Source organism: Myotis brandtii, unplaced genomic scaffold (assembly GCF_000412655.1).
Source record: "Myotis brandtii unplaced genomic scaffold, ASM41265v1 scaffold111, whole genome shotgun sequence".
In the NCBI taxonomy this organism is placed as follows: Eukaryota; Metazoa; Chordata; class Mammalia; order Chiroptera; family Vespertilionidae; genus Myotis; species Myotis brandtii.
Window position 1 is genome coordinate 4,153,921 of NW_005353789.1, and position 14,970 is coordinate 4,168,890.

The window sequence follows — 14,970 nt, forward strand, 5'->3', positions numbered from 1 at the left end:
TAACAAAGAAACTAAAGCATTTTTTGGAAGACTTGGCCTGTCAAATAATATTTATTGTGGGCCTCTTACTGCTAGGTGCTGTTCTAGGCTGCAGGACTTCTGCAGGAAGCAAGACAAGCAGACTCTGCCCTCAAGAAGTTCACAATCTAAAGAAGAAACAGCAATAAATATTTACTTTAATAAATAAAGAATTTTGAGTATTGATAAGTATCATAATGAAGACAGAACATTAGTGACTAAGGATGAGTAGACGGCTGTAGGGCAGAAGAAGTGGCATAGAATTGAGATCTGAATGCTAAAAAGAAAGCAGCCATGGAGAGATTTGGAAAAAACTTCCCAAGGAAAAATTACAGGAAGTACAGAGTCCCTGAGATGGAAATGAACTGAGCATGTCTTGAGCACAAAAAAAGGTCAAGGTAGCTACAGCTTCATGGACAAGGCAGATATAGAGGAAGGTGACATCAAGAAGGTAGGCAGGACCAGAATCAACAGGGCCCAGTGTGCCCTATCTATATATAAAAAAAGGCCAATATGCAAAGTGTCCCCTCAGGAGTTTGACCTGGAGACGGGGAATTCAATCGCTCGCTATGACATGCACTGACCACCAGAGGGCGGCGCAGAACAAAGGAAGGCCCCCGCTGGCAGCCTGAAGGCCCTGATTGGCCCTGATCACCGGCCAGGTCTAGGGACCCTACCCATGCATGAATTTTATGCACCGAGCCTCTAGTGCAGCCGTGGGCAAACTACGGATCCGGCCCGTTTGAAATGAATAAAACTAAAAAAAAAAAAGATCATACCCTTTTATGTAATGATGTTTACTTTGAATTAATATTAGTTCACACAAACACTCCATCCATGCTTTTGTTCCGGCCCTCCGGTCCAGTTTAAGAATCCATTGTGGCCCTCAAGTCAAAAGGTTTGCCCACCCGTGCTCTAGTGTGTTAATAAGCTTGAATTTCTTTCTTAGTAACAACAGAACTCTTTAAGCAGCAAGTGATGTGATCTTATTTCCATTTTAGAAAAATCACTGCAGCATGAGAGAAATTATGCAAGAGTAGAGAATGGGAGAGGTCCGGTCCAAAAATATAAGTTTAAGAGACAGCATATTTTAAATTTTATTTGGAGTCATGGGACTGCCTGAGACCAACTCAAGAGAAAGGGTCCACTGAGTAGAAAGGCTGAGTACAGACCTACAAATGTTTGGAGGTCTGAGAGAGGAGGTAGTTGGGATTTGTCTGACACCCTGGTTCTCAAGCCAATGAACCCAATAGCTCAGGTAGTATGAAGCTCTATACCTACAGATTGCCTGTGAAGTGAGCAGAACCACACTCCCCAATCTGCCTGGAGCTGGAGCAGTGTGAGCAATGCTTTTCCAATGCTAATATTTGCACTGAGGAGACACATGGACAGGAAACACATGTTGGGTTTCTTGACCTAAGGGAGTCTGGTGATTGAGGGTGAAAGGCTAGATCAGATCTTCATTTGAGGAAGATGAACTCAAATACCTCAGAGAGACAAGATGATAGAAGGTCGGAATAGAAGGAGGGATAATTAAGAATGGAAGAAAAGAGGCAAGAGGAGGGAGGAGAAGGGAGTGACGGAAAAGAAAATCAGCAATAACTTAAGAAATGAGTATAGCATAAGGGCAATGTTATATCACAGGATGTACAGTAGGTAATTTGGGGTGGTATATAGATTCTTAAAAATAGTTATGGATTATGCATTTATTCTACAGTTATCTTTTGGCAATTACATTGATTGTTTTTGTTTTGCATTTCCAGGAATGAGATAAAAACAACACACAGTTATTTCAGAAAAAAAATAGAAATCAGTTTAATGGAAAAAATATGCATATATCAATTTCCTAATCTCAAGAATCCTTGGGGTCCTTATCAATACAACAGGATATAACATGCCTTTTAGGGTTGTGTGATGACTAATAACAAGGTTCAACAAGCATTTAGTACAATGCCCAGGAGGCTCTCAATAATAATTAGCTAATATTACTATTGATATTTTTAAGTACCTAGCATGTTACAAGTGTAACAAAAGTTATTTTATTAATGGAAACATAGAAAATCAATCGAAATGTAAAGAAAAGGCAAAACAAATCTCGAAAAATAATTATATTACAAGATTCGCAGGAAAAAAAAGGAATGGGATGGTCATTAAAGACAACAGATTAGAGCAAAAACTGGAATTAGAAAATAGAGTTGATGAGAAGAAATTAGAGGGTTGAAATAAAATTGGGAGTCAGGTACCATAGAAAACAAGATGGTTCTGAGATGGACCTGAGGGATCTGTTCCCAAATCAGATTGCTAAGCATAGAAGAAAAGCACAGGCTCTTGACCTGGGGATGACAGGCAGGCTCTGAGAGATCCTGGAAACCTCTAAAACTGTGTGGTAGAATGTTATGTATGCAAATATCAGAGCAAGTATTTTTCTGAGAAGAGGGTCCATGCATCTTATCATACTTTCAGAGATTTATGACCTCAAATTTTTAAGTGTTTGCTGACTAAGCCAGATCAATTAGTCAACAGAAAACATCTGACAGCTGTATGTCTATACAGGCACTATCCCAAGTTTGCCAAGTATTGAAATGGTCTTGTATTTAAGGTGTATAGGGCAGAGAGAGCAAGTGTTGAGTTGGACATATAATAGGTGTTAACATATAAACATTCAAACCTGTAAAGAAGTTTTGTGAGTTTATTTGAGCCAAACTGTTGACAGTTGCTGGGAAGCAAAATCTCAACGTATTGGGGTAATGCTCTGCAGAATGGTGGTGTTTTACCTTGTTTTATACATTGCAATCAGAGGAGACGTGTGTTACATGAAATCCATTGGTGATAGATTAGGGACGTGGGAGAAAGCAAAACGGGGGATCTGGGATTATATAAAAAGTGAAATGATGGACACATGCACCAAAAGAAATTACAGAACAAAATAATTAAAAAGGGATTGATTAAACAAATTAATAGATACATAATTCAAACAACGACTTTAAATGTTGATTCTTTTAAAATGGAGGCTCAGTATCCACTTCTAATTTAAAAAAAATAAAGCTAAGGTGAACAACAGCAACAAAATAAACTACAAAACCATATTTGATTAAGGTCAGGATGAGTAGCTCTTCATGTTCTTATCTCTTGAGCATGAAGAGCTTCAGGAACTAAGAGAAAAAGAATACAAACAGACATTATTAACATACTAGAGGCCCCGTGCATAAATTCGTGTATGGGTGGGGTCCTTCGGGGTGGCCTGTGGGGATCGGGCCAAAACCTGCAGTCCAATGCCGCCTGCTGCTCCTGCCTGCCGCTCCTGCTCATCTCGGCCCCGCTACACCTGCCACAAGCTAGCCCCCAGTCAGTCCCGATCAAGAGAGGTTCGTGCTGCCACAGTGGCGCTCACCAGTCATGAGCCCTGCGTCTGGCGCCTGCCCGAGGGGGGTGTGGGGAGAACAGGATGAAATCGACCTTCCGGGTGGGCAGTAGGACGCCCTTGCCAGCCCAGGATCTGGATCCGTCCTGCTGACGTTCGCGCTGGTTGTCGGGAGCCACCTGATGGCCACTTTTACATCGTTTCTTCCTTGTAGAGCATCTAGGAAGGGGAAGCAGCCATGTTGCTCAAGGCCGACTCCCAGGAGGCTGGCAGCACTGTCAGGATAGTGCCAGCAGCGCTGGTCCATCGGTGCCTGGCCTGTTCTCCAGAGATTGGACCTGCAGGACTAATGAGGGAGTGAGTGGCTGCCACTCAGCTGGTGGGCCGCCGGGACACGGGTCAGTCAGCTGAATGGTGCTCCCGCTGTGGGAGCACACTGACCACCAGGGGGCAGCTCCTGCATTGAGCATCTGCCCCCTGGTCGTCAGTGTGCATTATAGTGACCAGTGGACCGGTCATTCAATTGTTCGGTTGCTCAGTCACGTAGGCTTTTATCTATAACTAGTGGCCCGGTGCATAAAATTCGTGCACATTAAAAGGGAATTAATTAGAGGAAATATTTTAATATTGCTGTTTGCCCTTTCTCTATAATAGAAGTGTCAGAGATGAAAGAAAAGTAGTAAAATGTGTATGAAAATAATATATACATTTATTAATAAATAATCACAACATGATATAACAACAACAAAGATATGATATAAAAACAACAAAAACATGATGTAAAAACAACACTGATACAAATAATGAGTGATAAATTGATTAAACTTATTCTAATATCTCCCTTTATACCACATTAAGAGTGGAAACACTTTCAGAGTGCTTGACTAATTTCCCTTGTGATGAAGTATTTACAACTTTAACATCACAAGCTCTTCAAACTCGAGAGAAAGCAACATATAACTGACCATGTGCAAAAACGGGTTCAGGTAGGAATATTCCTACTCTGTCTAGAGTTTGTCCTTGTGATTTGTTAATAGTCATCACAAATGCTGGCATCACAGGAAACTGTCTTCAAATTAATTTAAATGGGAGGCCAGTGTCAGTTAGGGACAAATCAATTCTTGGAATCAGAACAACCTCTCCTTCTGCAGATACTGTTAATACTTCAGCTTCGATAATGTTAAGTTGCAATCTTTTGATAATAAATCTAGTACCATTACAAAGACCCCATTTACTATTAAGATTTCTCAGTAGCAATGATGATTTCACCCACTTTCAATTTTAATTTATGACACAGCATTCCCAAAGAAGTAATGCTATTAAGAAATTCTATGGGAAAATTTTCCTTTTCAGCATCATCCATTGAATCAATGGAATCATCACTCAAATACGTGTGAAAATCTCCACCGAGTATATCCAAAATTTCTTCATTTAATTTTTGAACATGCTCATGTTTTGGACAAAGAATCACAAGTTTAGATATATTTTTAATATTATCTCTAGATATAGTACTTCCAAAGGTAGCTTCAATAATAGATCTCTTACAAATCATTTCATAGGGGATTTCAATAATATCCATTCCTAAATGAAAACTGCTATCCAGTTTGCCGTCTCCAAGTTTTACTAATCATTCACTATAAGCAGAATCCTCTGATCTTATATTTGTTTTAAGAGACAACTTTCTGAAACATCCCCAAACACTACAGTACTTTAAACTCGTTTGTCCTATGGCCGATCGCATAGCATGTGGCACAATACTGAGACATTGTCGAAAATCCCCTCTGAGACGGAGAACTTTCCCACCAAATGCAACATTCAAATTCATAATTTCTCTTAGTAATCTGCCTCTAGGCGCTCCAGGCACACCGAGGGCTGGTTCCTCCTCCAGGCCTCGCCCTCCCTGGAAACAGCTCGGGGAGGGCGCCTCAGGGCTGGTGGGACTGTTGGAAGTTGGGGGGTGGCATGGAGGTGGTGCCTGCACTTCTGATCACTGGCACACTCCTGCAGGCCATCAGGAGCACTCTCACAGCCATCACTGCGGCGACCCAGGACTCAGTGCCTCCGTGCTCAGAGGGCGGGTTCCTCCCTCAGGCCTCACCCCTGTGGGAAACAGCTCAGGGAGGATGCCTCAGGGCCGGTGGGAATGATGGAAGTGGGGGGGTGGCATGGGGGTGGTGCCTGGCTTCTGATCACTTGCACACTCCTGCAGGCCATTAGGTGTGCTGGCAGTCGTCGCCATGGCGACCCAGGACTCACTACCTCTGGGTGCTCCAGGCGCTCTGAGGGCGGGTTCCTCCCTCAGGCTTCGCTGGAAACAGCTCGGGTAGGGTGCCTCAGGGCCAATGGGACTGATGGAAGAGGGGGGTGGCATGGAGGTGGTGCCTGTGCTTCTGATCACTTGCACACTGTATTTTATACCACAGCGTGTGGCAGCAGCTGTGAAGGTCACCACGGCAACCCAGCGCTGACTGCAGGACTGAATTTCGGTTGGTCGAGCCTCTGGTCATTATGGTCATTATGGACCCAGGGTTTTTATATATTAGGATAATAAAAGCATAATATGTGTATCAACCAAATGACTGAATAGCAGAACGACCATCTGGATGACCTTCTGGATGACCTTCCGGATGACCACGCTATGACAAGCACTGGTGCCAGGTCAGCCAAGGCAGGTGCGATGCGATTGGTTGGGGGTCAGGGGACCCGCCATCACCCTGCCATCGCCCCACAGAGGGAGGCCCAGGCCACCCTCTGCCCAGCAATCAATTGCAGAGCCCCGGCCAAGTGGGCAGGGCCTCCCTCTGCACTGGGATCAATCGCAGAGCCCCGGCTGGATGGTCAGGGCCTCCCTGTGGACAGTGATCAATTGCGGAGCCCTGTGATCGATCACCTCAAAGAGGGAGGCCCAGGCTACCTGACCAGAGGTGCTGCAGCAGGTAGGCATGACCTCTCTCTGCAGGGCGATTGATCTGGGGGTCCCGCGATCGATTGCCCCACAGAGGGAGGCCCAGGCTAGCCAAGCAATCGCACCCCACACTTGTCGCCTGCAGAGAAAGGTGACCGGTGGTAGGGGAGTGGGGGGCAGCCCCGCACAGATGGTAAGCAGTGGCAGTGGCAGTGGTGGGGGCGGGGCGGGGGCGGGGCCAGCTGCCGGCAGCCAGGGGAAGGAAAGCCCCGATAGGCCCAGATCGCCAGCCAGGCCTAGGGACCCTACCTGAGGGGTCCTGGATTTCGAGAGGGCACAGGCCGGGCTGAGGGACACCACCCCGACCCCGCCTCCCCCCACCATGCATGAATTTCGTGCACCGGGCCTCTAGTATATATAGATTTTTATACAGAACAGTGTTAGCCTTGTCCATAAATATTAGTTGCCCATCTTGGAATATATATATTTTCCCTCAGCTTGTTCAGTTTATAGCTAAGGACAAAATGAGAGATTAAGTATAGATGGGTAAGAAAAGTAGAAAGGAATATATTTGGCAATGCTAGATCATACAGACATCTAGAATCCCACACATATCTTCTGATGGGAATACCAAACAGCCGCATTCTCCATTAGCATGCTTTTCCTCCCAGCTGGAGCACTTAGGAACCTCAAGTACTTGGTAACCTACATTGAAATGCACTTTGGAGGTGCTTCCTTCCAAGAAAGGAGGCCGCTTCTTTCTCTGAAGTTCCCCCTGCAGACAGCGGAGTGGAGGCTCGGAGAGGTGCAGTGTGGGACAGAGAAAGGGAAAAAACTCTTTCTTCACACTCGTGCTGCTCTGAATGCGGACCATCTGTGCCCCCAGCTGGAGCGCCGGCAATGGTCTGGCACTTGAACCACACCATATTTACAGATCTAAACACAAATGGCTACTGCCTGATTGTTTCATGATTCATTAGTCAGACAAGCTCTCCTCTCCCGCCAGCACAGCTGTTACAGAGTAAACCTTTGTCACTTAATAGGCCTGATTATTACTTTCCATCAAAGGTATTGATCTGTGTCACCTCTACTTAAGGGAATGGGGGAGAAGAAAAAGGGGGAATAAAACATACCAGGAAAACATGAACATGAAGGAGGAGGAGGAGGGCAACAGAGGGACATTCGCCAGGATCGGGGACATCGGCTTCCTGGCATTGCCCTGAACGTCTGGTGTCGTGTCTCTGGCCGTGGTGACTGACTTTCTCAGGACGAGGAGCCATATCTCACCTGGTGTGCCACCCTGAGCCCCTGACCACGCATTACACACCCTGACCACACAGATCATTGTTCAGCAACGGCACAGGGTGAAGTGAACCAAAAATCTGTATCAATGAATAAACCAAGCCAGTCTGCAGATCAAGTACAGGCTCTGGAGGGAATTTTTTATGGCTCCTTTAATTATCTCCTTTTGTGTAACAAATAAAGTGAAGCTATAACCCTGGGCTGTTCCCTGTGACGTTCAGCACTGACCTGTGGTGAGAGGTGCTCCTGTTGGCTGCCAGGCGGGCACGGCAGAGACTGGCTGGGAGTGCGGAAGCCAGCTCAGACCCTGGGTGACACCTCAGTACTCTGTTCTCACTCCCTCTTTTTTTTTTTTTTAATCTCTTTCTTCACTTTCTTTCTTGAAAAACTCAAAGGAACAAAAAGTGAGAGTATTTCCTGGGAGGGGGGAAGACAAAAATAAGCTATCAGAAATTATAGCAATTTAATAAAAACCATCATCACCACCATAACAATTATTTGGGAAACACAGAATTTTAGAAAGGACGACCAGAGATCATCTAATCTCCTGATTTGTCTATAGCAAAGGAAGCACAGAGAGGTTAAGAATTTTTCTCCTATCACACAGCTTAAAAAAAAAAAAAGTCCTCTGCTAACCAACTCAGAGTTCTTTCCATTCTACCAACCAGCCCTCCAAATACCAAAATCTCAACTCAAACAGGGGTGGTTTAAACTCATATTGTAGCTCCCACAGCCTTATAGAAGGTCACAAAAGTGTGAGAACTTTGTTCTGAGTTTGTGGAATTAGCCTCAGTATAGTCACACTTTTGAAGCTATCCATATCACAAAGGACAGCATTTTCCTTTATATAGTACACACGTGTGTATGCATGGATATCACACGCAAGTAGCCCAATGCATGCATGCATGCAAAATGGGGCTTTGCTCTTACAACCACTTCACAGGGAGCTCCAGCCCCCTGAGATTCCAGCAGAGGCTGGTGCCCTCTTTTCTTTGTCTCCATAACACTCACTGCCATTGTTACCCAAATCTAGTATATTAATGAGACTTTTATTACTCCTTTTCCCCAGACCTCACACTCCAATTGTAAGCACATTGTCATTCTGGTTCACAGAGGTCAACAGCCTTGCTAGTACATCACTGTTTGTGTTATGGTGCTCACCAGAGGTGATAGATTGACAAGCCTAGACTTTGGGACCCTCCATTTATGTGACCGTCCATAGAAGCAAGAGACAAGGCTCACCCTGCCAACTTGGTCCATTCAGAATTAAAGGGGATGGTCAGAACTCAGTTTGCTTTAAGTTTCTATTTCCAAAGATATTGTTAATGAGGATAGCATTGAAAATTATCGGAATGAGATGTGGCCCTGAGGAGCTGAACAAGCCCATTTCATACGCATTTTATTCCCAGTAGGCCCTTGGCCAAGGGTAGGATGCTAATGACTTGAGATCACTTCTGACTCAGCCCAGATTTTAATCAGCAAACTGGCAATGGAAGCCCCCTGTCCCATTTCCATGTCTATAGTTCTCCAGGTGGTTTAATTGTTCCACTTGATATCCATGTCCAGGGCCTTCAAGTCTCCCCTTCTTCATTCCCAGGTCCCAAATGGCATCAGGAATTTTACTCTTTGGAGCAGAATGTTAATGAAGCATTCAGGGTATGTTTCGTTACCCATAAAAAAAAATTTTTTTTTAGCAGAAATCACATCCTTAATTCTTTCATCAAAAACAGAATTCAGATTTGGAAGCAAATGAAATCTTATTGATAGCCAACTTTCAGCTTCCGAGCTTTCCAAACCAGGGTTTCTTTTCGTAAGTTATGTCTGTCCGTTGACAGGACCAATATGATTCTACGTGGGCACAGTTTGGCAAACAGGAACTCTGCATAATACAGTGCACTTGAAATTCATATAAAAAGAAAGCTGTCAGCAAGTGGAAACTGACTAAAATAAAGGGCATTTGTTCTTGACAGGGAAGGAAAATCAGCTTATGGCCATAAAAAGGAAACTGATTGGCAAAAACCCATGTGAAAATGCCAAAGTCTTAAAAATACACTTTAATGTTGGCTCTGTTTATACTCCACTTGATAATTTGATTTTGAATCTAAATATGCATTTCTCCCAGCATATCAACAAAAATCAACCTTACCTAGAAATCTACATATAGTGTCAAAACAGCATTTGGAAATATCCTTTATAAAAACGATCCTTAATTTTTTAAAGAAACATATGACAGATGTTTGTTATGCCTTAGAAAGTTCAGTGAGGCCGGAAGTATAGGCACACTATCTCCATTTTACAGACCAGACGCTGAGGAGTTATGAGGTTAAGGATAGAGAAATATCATCAAACAATGTTTATAAAGCTCCTACATAGAGAGCCACTCTCTGGAGTGTAAAAAAAAAAAAAGGTATTAGTGATAACTCCAGGAAGACCTGCATGATGGTACAAAAAGAAAAGAAACAACTGCATTAGGCCAAGGTCTTCCTTCCCAAGGCTCTGTCCTAGAGAAAGTCCTCTGGCTGGCATCCAGAGATACTCACATGCTCGGAAAGCCATGCAGAATGGGTCTCGAATCTGAGTACATTCTACCCAGAATAAAACAAAACACTTTTTGTGTAGTCACTTAAAACAGTGTGTCTTTAAAAATAGGCATCACACTTGTTCTTATAGAGCTGCATTATTTAGCTAAATATACATGAAACAACTGACACTAAAATCCAAAAGATACATACAGCAGATTGCAGTGAAAACCTACGGTTGTATTTAGTTACCTACATAGTTTAATTTGGTTTTGCAACCAAAGCCAACAGTATTCAGGGTTGGATAATTGTGCTTTCTCGTTCCTAAAAAATGTCAACACCAAAGTATGTTCTGGAAAATGCTTTTTCTTTAAATATTTCTTCTTTATTTTTTCCTATATATTTCTTTATATGGAGAATGTTCACAGAAATTTTTTTTTAAATATATTTTATTGATTTTTTACAGAGAGGAAGGGAGAGAGATAGAGAGTCAGAAACATCGATGAGAGAGAAACATCGATCAGCCGCCTCCTGCACATCCCCCACCGGGGATGTGCCCGCAACCCAGGTACATGCCCTTGACCGGAATCGAACCTGGGACCTTTCAGTCCGCAGGCCGACGCTCTATCCACTGAGCCAAACCGGTTTCGGCAACACAGAAATTTTTTAATGTGCTGTATTTATAGTTCTCATTTCTAAGTTTAAAACACATCATAGTGCATCTTAAAATGTCTCTAGCCAATGTGGTATAAATCTGGGTTATAAAACAATAAATAAATAATAGCCGACATTTAGGACCCAGTATGTGACAGCCACACACATATTCGCTCATTTAATCATCAGACTGTCACAGAAATTAACTAAGTTCCATTATTATCCAAATCTTAGAGACGAGTAATCCGAATCTCAGAGAGGTTCAAGGGCCTGCCCTGCAGCACACAGCCCTTAAGGGTCAGAGCTGGAATTCAACACCAGGCTGGCTCCAAAGTCCACGCTCTTAAATTAAAATTTACCAATAAAGATAAGAGGGAGAGAGGCAGAAGGAAGGAGAGAGGAAGAAAGGGAATGAAAGTTAAAAAACTGAGCCCCCCCCCCAAAAAAGGGGGAGCTAAGTTTGCCTTTATAATGCAATGGGAAAATTTAAAGAAATGCTTTTGAGGAATAGAAGTCCTTTTGACAACAGGAACAGGTTTTTGTGTTGTTCTTTTTTTTTGGAAGGAAGGAGGAGAGAGGGGGTTTGATGCCAACTGAACTTCACGCTGACCTTGGTGGAGGAGACATGACTGCAGATTCAGTCCATCTGTGCCAGCTCTCAAGGCCTCCCTTCCAGGGATGTACCCATCTGCCCCAGCATCCCGAACCTTTCAAACACTGCTCCTCCCTGCTTAGACTTAAGAAGATGTCAGGGGATAAGACACCCGAAACCTAAAATACAGGTGTAGTGATGCATGGTCACTTGGCAAGGCTGAGTGTGCTCAGCTCTGTGCCAAGGAATGGAGCCTGCCTCTTGCCAGCAGCCCAGACACTCAGCAAACAGACGACATGGCAGAAGCAGGGCACAGAAGCAGAAGGGATCTGTCCAGCAGAGGAGAAACCGTCCAGACATCCATGGGAATAATACAGAAGATAGGGAGAAGAGCCGATCACTGATGGTGGCACAGGATGGTTGTAACTCAGCAGTGATGTGGACCATGTTATCTGGGAACAGAAATATCACGTAATGAGACATAACTCAGTGGAGACTCAGAGGTGTAGCCCACAAAAATAAGCAGAGATGCATCATTATTTTCTGGACTTAGGCAGAGCTAGACATGAAGGCCATCAGCAACCTCAGCATCGATGCCCGAGAGTTTTGTGGTTTAAAGGAGCTGAGGGTTTGTTCTATTTTCTTTTCTTTCTTTTATTTTTCTTCTTTGTTATATTGGGCTCCTTTGGGTAACTCCTCTGGTGTGTTGAGAGTAGAAACAGAGCCCTGGCTGGTTTAGCTCAGTGGATAGAGCATCAGCCTGTGGACTGAAGGGTCCTGGATTCGATTCCAGTCAAGGGTACATGCCTGGGTTGTGAGCCCATCCTCAGTGGGGCGCGTGCAGGAGGCAGCCGATCAATGATTCTCTCTCATTATTGATGTTTCTAGCTCTCCCTCTCCCTTCCTCTCTGAAATCAATCTTTCTCTCTCTCTCTCTCTCTCTCTCTCTCTCTCTCTCTCTTCCTTCTTCTCTGAAATCAATACAAATATATATTTTTAAGATAAAAAAAGGAAAGAAAACAAACAGACTCATTGAGCTGTATGGCCCTATTTGGTACCTTTTACACCTACCTTAGTGCATCTGTTTTCAAATAAAGCTTGTAAAATAAAGCTTCCCAATAAATTATGACCTTGAACTTCTAGATAGAGTTATGTTGTTTTTCATTGTGATAAGTGGGTCGAAATGTTGAATATAGTACTAATAATTAATCTAGTCAGCATTTAGAGAAGGTTTACTATGTGGCTTTCAGCCATGACCTAAGTGCATATACATTAATCTTCACAACAATCCTGAGGGAAGTGCTGCTGCCCCCACTTCACAGAATGACTTAAAGAGATTGCAAGACCAGGAAGAGGCAGAGCCAGGACTCCACCCCAGGTTTGTATGGCTCCAAAGCCAATGCTCATAAAAGATGTGGCCTTAAGAAGTGTCATCAGGAATATTTAAATACGTACACTTCGTCCAGCAGTCCTGAGGCCTGCCCTCAGCACATCCACGATGAGATTGACACACCGGACAGCGTGGAACAATCGGGAGTAGAGGACAGTGTGACAATAGAAATGGTACAGGAGCATTGGATGAATTTGAGAAGAGTTAGGTTTGGGGCCTGACTCTGCTTCTACTTCTCAGTTCCATTGGGCATGTTTGAAGCCCTCTTGGTCTCAGCTCCTGAATCTCTACAAAATAGTCATTCGGAGCCCTGCCCTATCAGCCCCCCTATTGGATAACTAATGAAAATATGAAGCACTCCAGAAATGCACTTTTTAAAAACCTCTCTCTATGAGATACTCTTACATTGTAACTTTGGTTTACACAGCGTTGGCCACTGACATGGAGGTCGGTGTCTTCCCTTTATCGCGCCCTACCGTCACACAGCAGCAACATACAGTAGGTGCTGCCATAGAAACTTCTCTAAATGCTAAACATTGTGCAAGATGAGCCGGAGCAAAATGACCGTGAATGCATGAAAGCCCAGATCCGGGGCAAAGACAGAAAAGGAATCGGTGATTCCAGCAGTGCTCTGTGTCACTTACAAAGGGCAGAAAGGGATGGGAATGCCCCTATTTTCTTCATGCCTGTTGTTGAGATTGGCATGTGGTGCATGAAGGAAAACCAAATCCTACCGGCCTCTGGCTGCGTCACTATACAGCATGTGAATATTGCATATATCTTGGAGGTATTCAAAAATGCCTTCAACCTATTAAAATTCCACTTTTGTCTCCAGTTTCAAAATGATGCTTTCTTCCCAGAAAGCTACAAAGTCAGAACTCTTACTAGGTCTTGTGGCTCCATATCTTTTTTTTAAGATGAAAAGGGAGAAGTGCCTAACATCTAAAACTAATTTTTAAGTGTTTTATTTTTGTGGCTCCATATCCTTTGAAATTACATTTAAAATTGGTTTCAAAATCTACTTTTAGTTCCAGATTCATACCAATGTAATTTGAATTTTCAAGGATGCAACGCTTTGAATTAGATACTCCTGAGAATTTGATAAAGCCATAGCTCTTCTCCCCCGATAAAGGCCACACACACACACACACACACACACACACACACACACACACACAGCCCTGACTGTACAGGAGGTTGTAGATGCTCTGAAGCCCATCCATGGGCCCTTCAAAGTTTATAGACCCCACGATAAGAACCCACAGAGCTCAATATCATGCTTGGTCAAGGGTGAAGTGGGGACTGAACTCCATCCTCTGTACCATTCACTAAGCCTGCGGTTCTCAACCTGTGGGTCGCGACCCCTTTGGGGGTCGAACAACCCTTTCACAGGGGTCGCCTAAGACCATCGGAAAACACATATATAATTACATACTGTTTTTGTGATTAATCACTATGCTTTAATTATGTTCAATTTGTAACAATGAAAATACAACCTGCATATCAGATATTTACATTACGATTCATAACAGTAGCAAAATTACAGTGATGAAGTAGCAACGAAAATAATTTTATGGTTGGGGGTCACCACAACATGAGGAACTGTATTAAAGGGTCGCGGTGTTAGGAAGGTTGAGAACCACTGGTCTAAAGATAACATCCAAAGCTAAAACCCTATGTTTTAAAACATCTGCATCCCTGATAGCAATAACTGCCATGAGAACCATTTAGAAAATGAAATAAATGATAGTTGCATATAATTTGTAAGATAGGAATTAGAAGGAAGAACTTTGGGAGAAAGAAAACGTAAAGTCCCCACACTCCTTGAGATGCTGAGGGAGAAGGCCCTGCCTGAAGCAGGCATGAATCCTTGTGGACTGACCTCAGGTTCCTTCTGCAGGCTTTTTGAAGAGCTGCTCTTTACAACTGAACTCTGTCTTGAGCTGAGACATCCTTCCTCTGAGGAAGGAAAAAAAAAGAAAGTCACATCAAACCACTGATTCCAGTTTTGAATTACAGAGGGCTATTGATTTTTCATTAAGGTCCCTGTGCTGCTCTCAAGAGGAGGGAGAGAGAGGAGAACATAATTCATTGATCAGAGCGCAGGGCCATGTTCCTTTATTGGCTTCCTGCCATGTCCCATTATTCCCGATTCTAAATGTATATTGAAGTCAGTTTATTTTCATCATTGCCTCCTGTCACCAGAAATGTCTCCCAGTAACTATTAGT

General features: G+C 43.5%; 1 long non-coding RNA gene across 1 annotated transcript in view; it reads right to left on the reverse strand.

Annotated features, from left to right (window-relative positions):
* Window positions 1-14,699, reverse strand: part of LOC106727159 — a 126,878-nt gene extending 112,179 nt beyond the window's left edge. Inside the window, exon 1 of the long non-coding RNA XR_001363317.1 lies at window positions 14,624-14,699. This is a non-coding gene — a long non-coding RNA (uncharacterized LOC106727159). The remainder of the gene's footprint in view (window positions 1-14,623) is intronic.
* Between the last annotated feature and the right edge of the window lie 271 nt (window positions 14,700-14,970).